Genomic DNA, 13,159 nt, shown 5'->3' on the forward strand with positions numbered 1-13,159 from the left:
GGTGCATGTAGTTGAGTAGTGCTGAAACTCATGAGAATGCTGTAAACAACTTGATCACGCCCCTACTTTGCCTCGTGGCATCTGCTGTAAAATAAAGACACGGCTTGTGGGCGCTGGCATTGTCTCCTCATCAGGGAGGCAGTGTCCCACCGAGACCCAGCTATTATTCTCTTGTCTGTATTTCCTTAATCCTTTCACACACCCCCCCCACTCAGTTTACCTTTGGCCGCAACATTATATAAAGTTTAATTCTTTTCATGGTTATAGTAAAAGAGCCCTAAGTTTGTGTAAATTAGAAATTCTGAAATGTGGGGTAAAAATAGGTGGTGTTAATAGATAACTATTTTCCCTTAATAGGTTTATCCCAGGAATGGCCTTATTGAAACCAAGTGATAAGATTCTTTGTGTTTTTTTTGTTAATCCTCACCTGAGGACATTTTTTCCATTGCTTTATAGAGAGAGTGGAGGAAGAGAAGGAGAGAGAGAGAAACATCAATGTGAGAGCGATACATGGACTGGCTGCCTCCTGCACATGCCTCAACTAGGAGCAAAGAGTGAACCTGCAAGCCAGGTACATGCCCTTGACCAGGAATGGAATCCAGGACTCTTCTGTGCATGGGCTGACGCTCTAACCACTGAGCTCACCGGCCAGGGCAGTGAGAAGATTCTGACTTAACCCCTTCTCAGAGGGCGCATGCAGAACACTATGGTCTGCAGCAACTTAGGAAGGTTATTTTAGAGCAGATTTGAGGGGAACAGAAAATGATGGCAATAACAAAAAATTGAAGGAGGTATATTTTTGGTACTTGTCTCTAGGAATGGACACTCAAACATATTTTTATTATAAATCTTTTCTAAAAATAAAATTTCCCAAGTTAAATTGTTATATTACTCCTCAAATTCACTCCTCTGCAACTATTTGTATTTCTAACAAAAAAAGAAAAAATGAAGAAGGTCTTCTGTGACTAAAAGAATTTGGTGTCAACCCATCGACAAAGTCAGATCATGACAATTCCTTTGCACTGAGGAGTTCATGCTTCTGCCAGTTCCTTGGATCTGCGATTCAAAGGCAGAAATATAAAACTACTGCTGCGTTTGACTGGATTACCAAATAAGCAGCACGCTTAGCCTGGATGTCAGAAAGGAACTTTGAAGCGCCGGGAGAAAAAAGGCGTTCCTTCAGGGGTTGCTCCAGGAATTTATCTGAAATCTGCCAGCAGCTGTAACAGATAGAACTTGTGCTTTGCAGCTTGAGGGGAGTTACAGGGAAAGTTTTCAGTCCTGACTCCACTGCTTACTCGTGTGACATTGATCATGGTATGTAAATTGGCAGGTCCTTTGGGGATGAAAATAATACAAATTTATCACGCTTATTCTGAAGCAAAGGTGAAATAACCTGAATAACATGCTTTGTCCCAAACTTAGCATAGGGGAAAGTCCTGAGCATACTAGTCAATGTCCCTTCCCACAACATTACCAATAACCACACAAGGGGAGCATGGGGTTTCTCATCAGGAAACGAAAATAAAATGAAGGATAAGAACAATGACAAAGCTCATTTCTGTGTGAAAATTTTTGGGGTGGTTAATCCCTTCACCCTTTTCACTCAGCCCCACAACCTACCTCCCTGATGACAGCTGTTAGTCTGCACTCTACCTTTGAGTCTGTTTCTACTTTGTTATTTTATGTTGTTTACTAGAGGCCCGGTGCACAAAATTCGTGCACTGGGGGTGAGGGGTTTCTCTCAGCATGGCCTGCACACTCTCACAGTCGGGGAGCCTTTGGGGGGATGTCTGACTTCTGGCTTAGGCCCACAGGGAGTGGACCTAAGCCAGCAGTCAGACATCCTTAGTGTTGCCACGGAGGCAGGAGAGGCTCCCGCCACCACCGCTATGCCCGCTAGATGTGAGCCCAGCTTCTGGCTGAGCAGCGCTCACCCTGTGGGAGCACACTGACCACCAGAGGGCAGCTCCTGCATTGAGCATCTGGCCCCTGGTTGTCGGTGCACATCATAGCAACCAGTTGTTCAGCTGTTCGGTCGATTTGCATATTAGCCTTTTATTATATAGGATTAGATTCTACAGATGAGTGAAATCATAGGGTACTTTTCTTTCTCTGACTGGCTTATTTCACTTAGCATAATGTTCCCCAGGTGCACCCATGCTGTCGCAAAGGGTAAGATTTCCTTGGCTCTTCTTTCTGGAAACAGCCCTCGTACAGGCTTAGCTGATGGAGGGCTTGGTTTTAGACCCACATACATCTCTGTCAGTTCTGCACAGGCCACTTCCTAACTGCATGAACTTGGGCAAACAAATTGAACTCACTGAACTCTGGGCCTTTGCTGATTAAATTAAAGATAATAGTACCACAGGGATTTGTTGCAAACATTACAGTAACTCACCTGTAAACTCAGTTCTGGGCTTATGGGTTTTATTCCATCAAACTGCGTGGTCTTCCTCATCACCTTTACCTCTACGCTAGACTGTGTCTGCTCTGACCTCCTCGCTGGGCTCCGCCTTTCTTCCTCCACAGAGCCTGCCACCCTCTGAGGACGTCTACCACCTACACCGTGCTCGTGTGACAACGCCATGTGTCCATCTTGATTCTTCTAGCTAGACCCGATGGATAAAATATATGTGTATTCTTTTTTAATTTTGCTATTTTTCTGAAATTGTGTATTTTTATGTCTGTTTGACAACATGGTGGATGCCATATGCAAAAAAAAAAAACATGATGACATTGTTTGGTTAATTGTAATAGTGATGCTTTCTTATTTTCTCAGTTAACTGCTTCAGATGAATAGGTGAAAACTAAAAGATGTTCAATTTTTTAAGTTCAGCAGCTTGAAGTTTACTTAGTAACAATTAAACACATCTAAAAGTAAACCCCAATATTAAATTTGAAGAGTCTAAATAAATTATCCTTCTAAATTTAATATGCCAACCATTTTAACCTCATGAGTACATTAAGAATACTAGATATAATTTTTATGTTTTAAAACTGACACAATGACTAGATCTATAAAAGAAATTAAGATATGTTAATTCTATTTCTACAGCATTCTTTAAAAATGTAATTTCTTTAGAAAGTCATAATTTTCAGAAACATTATATCTTTTTCCTGGAATATCCTGCATGAGCAGTTTAGCTGTGAAGTCTGGAGCGGCTAAGTAAAAAGTGTGTTGAGTTGGTCATTGTGGGGCGCTGGGTTTTGGGGGTACACCAGATGTGGGGCTGGGAGGGTATTTTGCCACTTTACTCAGTGCCTAGGTCTATAACTAGTATCTACAGCAGTGGTTCTCAAGCTTCCTAATGCCGCGACCCTTTAATACAGTTCCTCATGTTGTGGTGACCCCCAACCATAAAATTATTTTCATTGCTACTTCATAACTGTAATTTTGCTGCTGTTATGAGTCATAATGTAAATATCTGATATGCAGGATGTATTTAGGCGACCCCTGTGAAAGGGTCATTCGACCCCCAAAGGGATCGTGACCCACAGGTTGAGAACCGCTGATCTACAGGGAATGACAAACATTGTTTAATCAAATTATTTGTGTACGTATATGCATTAAGAATATATACTGCTTAATAATATACACAATTGTTTTCTGGGTTTGCTTTATTTTTGAGTGGTATAGTTCCTAGGAATCATGAAGAAATGGGTGCAAAGTATGATTGTTAGACACTTCTCTTAAGAGCAATAATGTTGCAACTTAGTAGTGTGTTAATATAGATGAAAATATAATGTGCATATTTAAGATTTGATAACTGAGGGTATAATAATCCTAAATAATAAAAGGATAATATGCAAATAGACTGCACGGCAGAACCAAACAACCGTTTGCTATGATATGCGCTGACCACCAGGGGGCACGTGTGGAACATGGCGGGTGCTGGCCACAGCGGGATGATGGAGCAGGTAGGTGAGCAGGGGGGCACCAGATCAAGGTGGGGCTCCGGTCACTGTCATTGGGGCGAGCCTCTGGTGGTTACTGAAAATTCTTTGCTCCCGTGCACTGCAGTCCTGCTCGGTGCTCACACCTACTGCCGACACCACCCTGCTCGCACCCACTGCTAGAGCCTGGTGCTGGTCCCAATCACTCCGCTGCCAGCCCCAATCACCCCTGAGGGCTTCTCCACCTCTGCCTAGTGATCAATGCAGCAGCCACCACTCACGCCTTCTGCTGGCGCAGGCCCCAATCACTCTGTGCCATCAGCGTGTGGGAGCAGTGGCAGCAGGAGCGGAGCTGCTGACAGGGCCAGGGGTGGGGGTGGGGGGAGAGGCAGGAGGGGCTGGGCAGGGGCACAGAGGATGGGCTGAGACCTGCCCCTGTGGCCACCACAGCCTCGAGGCCCACAGTTCCTTTCAAGGTGCACAAATTTATGCACTGGGCCCCTAGTAGAAGATAAAAAGATTGGTTAGACAACTTATCATCATGTGGGGAAGGACTTTTGAGTAAAGTTTATCCCGAGGAAAAAGATTTTTTTCAGATAGAAACAAAACCATTGGTCAAAGCACTGAGGTAAGAAAGAAACTCACAAATAGAACAAACTAAAAACAGGTGAAGGTGGCCAGAATATTCATGGAAGAAAGAATAGAAAGAAATGAACTTGAGAGGTGTGCAGGGGCCTGATTATGTACAATTGCAAAGGCCATGCTACAGAATCTGTGTTTGTAATTGGGCAGCATCCTGCAATTGTCAGGTGTTAAAAGGTTTTTCTTTTCCTTCCTTTTTTAAAATAGCTATTTATTTTTTCCCATCATCATTTACCCCCACCCCCGCCCCCCATCTCTCCTCCACCTCTATCCATCCCCTGCAGTCACCACACTGTGGTCCCTGTCCATGAGTTCTTTTTCTTTTTCTTCTTTTTCTTTTTTTGCTCAATCCCTCCACCTCCACAATCCAGACCTCCACCGCCAACGGCTATCTATGAGTCTGTCTCTATAGGAGAATCACATTGTTCAAATCGTAATTTAAAAAGATTACTCTGATTGCTATGTTTTAAAAAAAAATTAAATGATGGTGAGACTTAAAGGTGAGACTTGTTAGGAGGAAAAATGTAAGATATAATTTAAGTCATTTTAACTTAAATAGCCATAGAGTAGATGAAAATGAGTGAGTGTGAGACATAGTTGGAAAGGAAACAAGAGGGATTGCAGATTGACTCACTTGTTAGATTGAGGAAGACCCTAACGTTTTCAGCTTGAGCATCTGGGTGGTGGTTTTAACAATGACTGAAACGAGGAAATCCCAGCAGAGGATCAGGCTTGCTGGGTGAAATCAAGGGCTCTTTCTGGAAAATATTGTTTGATGTGTCTATGAAGCATCTACTTGGAAATGTCAAGAAGTCCAGTAATGATAGGAGTCTAAAGGTCAGGGAAGAACTGTGCAGAACAAAGATATTTTGAGTTACTACTATCAACAGAAAGTGCATTCCTTGTAGATGAGCCTTCAAAAGTCAAATCGAAAATGTGTGAATTATTCATGTGTTGATTGAGGAAAAGTCAGAAGGAATTATGCTCCCCAAGATAATCGCAATGGGTTCCCCTCTGGTGTTATACTCCCAGTAAGTTCTCAAGTTAGAAGTGTGTTTCTCATCTTTCAATGCTCTCTGAAGTAACGCTTGAATCCTTGGAATGAAATAGCAGCAAATCCAAAGAAGATAGAACAATTCTGGTAGATGTATTTATTTACTAGCTACATTGGCTTTTAGAATAATTTGAAGGCACATATAAGGTTAATATAAGTCTAATTTTACGTTAACACTTTACTGGATTTAGTCACCTACAATCATATGTAAATATGAAAGTACATGTTTACACAAAGGACATCCTTTACTGTGAAGCCATCTTGCCACATGACTAAGAATGGGTCCTGCTTCATAAGAAATGATTATAGTATGTTTGAATCATCCAATTTAGTGGTATTGTTTTGATAATTCTCACATCAGTCATCATTCCACTTCCAGCAACCCATACAGTACATGATACATAGTAGTACATCATTGTGGAATGAATGAAAGAATATGAAGTAGCAAAATTTACAAGACCTAAAACTAACATGTTAAATCTAGGAATTTTGTATTTTGCAAGTTTGCTTTTTCTATATTGTTTTCTTTTTGTTCTTTCTTTAAATGAATGAAAACCACTCTCATAAAGTTTTGCTATTGTTTGTTTTTGCAAAAACACACTTACTGCTTTCTATGGAAATAATAGAAACATTACTATATATCAGACATTGTTATAATTAACTGCTGTCTTAACTCATAATTTCTTCTGTACCCTTTTGAGATAGTAGTTCTAATTATCTGCATTTACCTCACACATGTCACAAAGGTAATAAATCTGTAGAACTAGGATGACAATATTTCCTTTTTTTATAGGATTCTAAAGGGTTCCTAAATTTTTAATTGTGAGCCTTGTTTTGTAGGGGTCACCCCTGGGTCTCTATAGCTTACTGGTTAATCAATGATTTGGTCATATATTGTGCTCAAAATCTTGAACTTCCTCTCCCTGATGATTAATCTGTGTGTTGGTTGGTGAGGGCATTCAAAGGTCAGCCAATTCTCAAATCTCCTTTTGTATTCACTTTTCATATAACTCTCTTGTGTGCAGTTTCCTAGACAGTCAGAGATGCACACAGTTTATCTAAGCATCTCTTATTTCCAGAATCTATATATATAAAAGCCTAAGTGACAGGTGGACTGCTCGACTAACAGCTATGACGCACACTGACCAATGCAGGAGCACCACTCAGCTGACTGGAGCTCACAGCTGGTGGGCACAGCTGCAGGGGCATGAGCCTCTCCTGCCTCCACAGCAACGCTACCGAGCAGCGGTGCAGCAGGACCAGATTGACTGGGAATGGCACAGTACCCGGCCTGGGTTCAGGCTCCTCCCTGGCCTGCCTCTTTGCACACTACTACATCCCTGGAGGGGATGTTGGACTACCAGTTTGGCCTGATCTTCACAGGGCCAAAACCAGCAGTCTCACATCCTACAAAGGGTCCTGGATTGCGAGAGGGCGCAGGCCAGGCTGAAGGACCCCACTGGTGCATGAATCCATACACCTGGTCTCTAGTCTCCTAATAAAGTTCTAGCTCAGCCACCACTCACCCCAACTAGGATTACAGTCTCTGGCTGTCAGAGACATTGCGTTGCTCCATTTGCTTTCTACTATGTTCAACACTTTCCTCTGCAAAGTTTTGTATTTTCCAGTCTGCACAAACGGAGCCCACACCCACTGGCAGCAGAGCTGCATGTTCCTGCAGCCAGCCCCATGCTGCTCAATTAACAGTTCTCTTCAACTCGGGGCTGGAGTAGAACATCACAACATTAGGCAAAAAGGATAAGAACTCCCATTTTTTTTCCCCTGAAGCTGTAGCAGTTTCTCAAAAATTACTGATTCTCAGTTTCCCTTCTGCCTTCGATCATTTTCCCAGAGTCCAGATTGTATTTCTCATAAGTTTGTCTAGTGTTACAGGTGTGTGTGTGTGTGTGTGTGTGTGTGTGTGTGTGTGTGTGTGTGTGTTAAGAGGATCAACAACCTATTTATTCAGTCTGCATAGCTGGAAGTCCTACTTCAGTGCTTATTATTTTTTAAATATACCTGAAAGATCTACATGGTATCTTTATATAAAGCACTCAGTGTATTTCCTCTCATAGTGGTAAGTCCTGTATAGTATCTTTGTGGTTTTTTTTAATCTCATTTCAAATTAGTAAATATTCTCCCAAATGTTTCGTTTTTGAGAAAAAAATAAAACAGATTTGTCATATTTAAACCATATTTTAATGGCTCTTTCTAGTCAATGCTATTAAATATGGGCACTAAATTATCTTTCCTGACAGTTTTCCATAGTTGTACAACATTAGTCATTCTCTCAGATGATAGGGTTTGAAAAGAACACATTTATTCTTAGGTAAGAGGTCATAATTTTATCATTTCAAGTTACATTCAAACATCATTAATTCTAATTCCACTGGTTCTGTATTATGACCAAGTTAGGTTATCTAGCAATAAAAATAATCAACTTAATGAAGAATATTTTAATCAGAAAAGAAATATTTTCTCCATAAAAGAACAAATTATTTCAGCCCAATGAATAACTTAATAGCACCTAATTTAATATGCTATGTCTGCCAATTATAAATAATCTTTAGTGATTCATTAAAACTGGTCTTAAGGCATTTTAATGGGTCACAATTTGTTGCCCCAACATATTACTTTTTTGGAGTTGATCGCAAAAGCTATTTTATTACAGACTATATCTACCAAAAAAATGATTTAGGATATTTATTGTGAATATTTACAAAGTATCTGACAACAAAGACAATCACTGATATGCTTATATGCATTGCCCATGAACACAGACTATAGGGTAGTTAAGGGTTGGGGGCTGGGGTGAGAACCAGGTGGTGGGGGCCAAAAGGAAGAAAAAAAAGAGGAGAAATCTGTAATACTATCAATAATAAAAATATATAAAAAAACAATACTATATCAATTCATGGACAATTTATGTTCAAAATTATCTAGACTCTGAAGCTAGGTTTGTTACATATTCGCTGTTTCCAGAATATCTATGCATGCATCTCATGTGTAACAGTGCCAAACAAGAGAAAGCATTAATAATTATTGAATAACAGAATAAAACTCTCTTAAATGATTTTTCTTCATCTTCAAAATGGACATAACATCAGTCTGACTATGCAGTGCAGGTACTATGACTAACTTGGTGTTGAAAGTAAGAAATTTAATGTGTCATATATACACTGTGGTCCAGGCCTTGGACTGGATGCTTTAAAAACTCTCACTAAATCTTAATAATGACCTTATGAAATGTCTATTATTATCCCTTTTATATACTAACAGATTGCACATTTACCTTGACACAGAGCTAATGTGTACCAAAGTCAGATTTTTTTAATATATATTTTTATTGATTTCAGAGAGGAAGGGAGAGGGAGAGAGAGATAGAAACATCAATGATGAGAGGGAATCATTGATCAGCTGCCTTCTACATGCCCCCCACAGGGGATTAAGCTCACAATTGGACATGTGCCTTGAATGGGAATGGAACCGAGATCTCCTGGTTCATAGTTCACTCAACCACCGAGTCACACTAGTTAGGACCAAAGACCAAAGCCAGACATTTTAACCCATTTTCTAGGCTCCAATGCTTTCACTCTATAAAATTCCATGACAAATCACTGAGAAAAGTCAAGTACAAAAGAAAATAATGTACTATTACTTGAAAAGAATCATAAAATCCAATGAGACCCTTAAAATTTACCCAAAATGAGTCTCCTATACAATCACTGTGTCTTTCTTTGATAATTTGTACTAGTTTGATAAACGCTTGAACACTTGAATAAAAAATTCACAAATGTTTATAAGATGTTCATGAAATGTGCATTGGGAAATACTGTTAGGTAAACTCACAAATGCCATAGAAACGATATGTAGTGTTGAATAAGGCTTTAATTTTAACCTTGGGATAAATCCCCATTGGAACCCCAAAATGTTATAGCCATGTCATTATCTATCTATCATTTTTACCTCATGTATGGGATGTGAACATAATAGAAAATATATCATATTTTCAGAAGACAAATATGTAGAGAACATACATATAGTGACAAATTCAAGATTCAATTTGATAGTGAGAAACTAAACTCCTAGGCTAATATAGATACAATAAAAAGTACACATAATTTTAAGCTCAAAGATAACTAGCGTAAGTTTATAGAGGAAGAAAAAAATATTGACATGAGTTAATGTGAAAGTTATCTGTGACTGAAAGTCTCCTAATGAGCTAGAGATGTGTGCTGTTTGCTTACGATAGCTAGCCCATGTCAGGAGTTTAAATAAAGAGATAATCTCCCTTCAGTGAAATAAGGCAGACCAAGTTTACTCAGCCCTACACAAACCAAACTTAGATCACCAAGTACAATCTAACACCATTTAAATATGTTGACAAGCCACCGTAAATTAGGAGGAAGAAGAAATGAGAGAAAAACTTAGTAAATGACCTGAAAACATCTCAAATAGGAGCCAAGTATGGGAACTTACATGTAGTTTAGAAAAGAGTTGAATGAAAGAAGCATGAAAGTTATTTTTTCAAACATCAAAGGAATGTTCTCATGAAAGATTAGTCTTATTTTATGCAGCTCCTAAAAGCAAACCTAGAACCACAAGTGAAAATAAGAGAAGCAGATTTTGAATTATCCTAAGAACAAGAGGCAAGTTAGAGCTGCATCAGAAGAGGATGTGTTGCCTTTGGAGATGGGGACCTCTCTGTTATTGAAGATATGTCAGCAGAGCGAATGTGTGTGGTATGTAAGTGGGAGACTGAATTATCAAACATAATTTCTTGAGTAGAACCCTTGTCAACTCCGGGGATCACTGCCATGAAGAAATGAGCAAATGGTGCTGCCATAAAAGCATCGAGAAGTCAAAGATCTGATTTTAATATGACGTCTTTAATTTTTAATATTGATTTGATGTAGACTTCAAAAAAGAGAATAGTTTTTCTTTTAACACTCAATCTACAGAATCTCTTTCCTAGCCAATCTCCTTATTTCTGAATACAAAGTCTTTCATATCCTAATGTCAATCAGCTTAAACCCCTATCTCCCAATCCAGACTCTAAAAATAGCCAACTTCTTCACTTTCTTATACATACTAGGTTGGTTCATACATTCACAACTTTACGCATGGCGCCACACTGCCTAGAAACCCTTACTAACCTTCTACACTTGGTTAACCCCGTAAGTTCTATCAGCACAATTTGTTTTGTTTTGTTTTGTTTTATCACCAGGAAAGTTTCCACAAGTCCTCAACTTGGAATAAATCCTGTCCTCTACTTCCTATGTCACATTGTTCTTACTTGTAGTACAGAACATACTAGGTGTACCAGTTAATAATATAATACGGATACTTTTCAATAGATGGAGTTACACATATGTTGATATATATATATATGTTTATATATTTATATTTATATATATATTTATATATATGAGAGATTTTGGTATGTATGCTATTTTGTTGTATTAACAGCAAGCTTCAAAACTTCATATGTCAAATTTGCTTAAGGTGTTAACATCATAGATATTTTTACTCTTAAAAATGTCGCATTCATGCCAGAAAAAAGATCTTTTGCGGAAAGTTTTAATTCATTACTTTATTTTGAAGAAAAAGTTATTGTATACTTTGGGAAGCTTATGGTGAACATGATCCATCTCAAGATACTTGTGAACGCTGGTTTAAATGCTTTAAAAGTGATGATTTCGATGTAAAACACAAAGAACATCTAGGTCAACCAAAAAAGTTGAAAGACCAACAGTTACAAGCATTATTGGATGAAGACGCATGTAAAACTCAAAAACAACTTGCAGAAAGATTAAACATTGCTCAGCAAACAATTTTCGATTGTTTACAAGCAATGGGAAAGATTTTAAAGGAAGGAAAGTGGGTGCCACATCAACTGAATGAAAGACAAATGGAAAACTGCAAAAATCATCAGTAAAATGTTGTTTCAACGGCACAAAAGAAAGTCTTTTTTGCATCCAACTGTGGCTGGCGATGAAAAGTGGATTTATTTTGAGAATCCCAAATGCACAAAATCATGGGTTGATCCAGGTTAACCATCAACATCGACTGCAAGGCCAAATCGCTTCGGAAAGAAGACAATGCTCTGCGTTTAGTGGGATCAGGAAGGTGTGGTGTATTATGAGCTTCTAAAACCAGGTGAAACCGTTAATATTGATTGCTACTGACAACAAATAATCAATTTGAACTACGCTTTGATCGTGAAATGACCAGAATGGGCCAGAAGACACGGCAAAGTAATTTAGCTTCATGGTAACACACCATCACACACTTCAAAACCAGTTAAACACGCATTAAAAGATCTTGCCTGGGAAGTATTAACCCACCCACCATATTCACCAGACCTTGCTCCTTCAGATTACCACTTGTTCTGAGCAATGGCACATGCACTTTCTGAGCAGCACTTCAAAACATATGAAAATTGGGTCTCTGAATGGTTTGCCTCAAAACAAGAAAAGTTCTATTGGGATGATATCCACAAATTGCCTGAAAGATGAGGGGAAATGTGTAGCTAGCGATGGACATTACTTCCAATAAAGCACTTTTGATGCTTCTCTTGAAATTATTGTGTTTGCTTTGATTACAAAATCCGCATTATGAACCGGTGACTTTCAACGTGTGGCTATCTGAGTGTCTACCTCACAAGATGATAATATCCCTGAAGATAAGGATCATTTCCATCACCTGAAATAATAATGGTAATAATAATAATGTAAATGTCTCATAAATATTGCTCAAACTTGAGCCCACTCTCATGTCTTTTGATCTGCCCAAATTTCAACCGCTTTTCATAGTTTCTATAGAAAGAAAGTTCTGGTATCCCAAACTTCCCTTTTCTTTGACTAAATAAAACTCCATAAGAATTAGAAGGTTGTGTGTGCTGAGGTTATTTGTTGCAGGGGGGGTGGGGGGGTTAAGGTGGAGATGGAAGAGGGCATAAAAGAGATAAATGGTGATGGAAAAGTTAAAATAAAAATTGAAGGCAAATTCATTCCTCCTGCCACACACAGCTCTGCACACACAGTAGAATCAGTTCACCATTTGGCCCCTTAGTATGTCTTTTCTCTCATCTCTTCAGTCCCTGTCCCTCACTTTATTTTTAGGTTTGGGCTTCTGCCTATGTTTCACACATGAAATAATTTCCCCCTGCTTCCCCATTTTCAAATGACTCCCAAGTTTCAGTTCTTCTAAGGAGATGTCTTTGAATCATCCCTGCATCCCTCCAAAGGCAAACATTTATGATGCTCTGTTTAGATTTCCCTAGTGTTTCTGCTCTATATGTGCTCATGTCAATGCCAAACTTAGCTTGATATTGGGAAGACGAAACTTGACTCATTTAGTAATAGCATGTAGCATGTCACTAGTCCACAGTGAATGTTACAAGGATGTTTGCTTGCACTTTCCAGAAAGAAGGAGAATCACACCTTTGAATTTGTGAGTCCAATCACGCTTTCATTGTTATTGTATGTTTTTGTTGTTTTAACTTCCCTGTGTTGAAAAGCTATTAGAATTGCATTCAGACCTTCCCCTAGCCAATTTTATTTT

The sequence above is a fragment of the Myotis daubentonii genome, chromosome 11 (assembly GCF_963259705.1).
Source record: "Myotis daubentonii chromosome 11, mMyoDau2.1, whole genome shotgun sequence".
NCBI classification, from domain to species: domain Eukaryota; kingdom Metazoa; phylum Chordata; class Mammalia; order Chiroptera; family Vespertilionidae; genus Myotis; species Myotis daubentonii.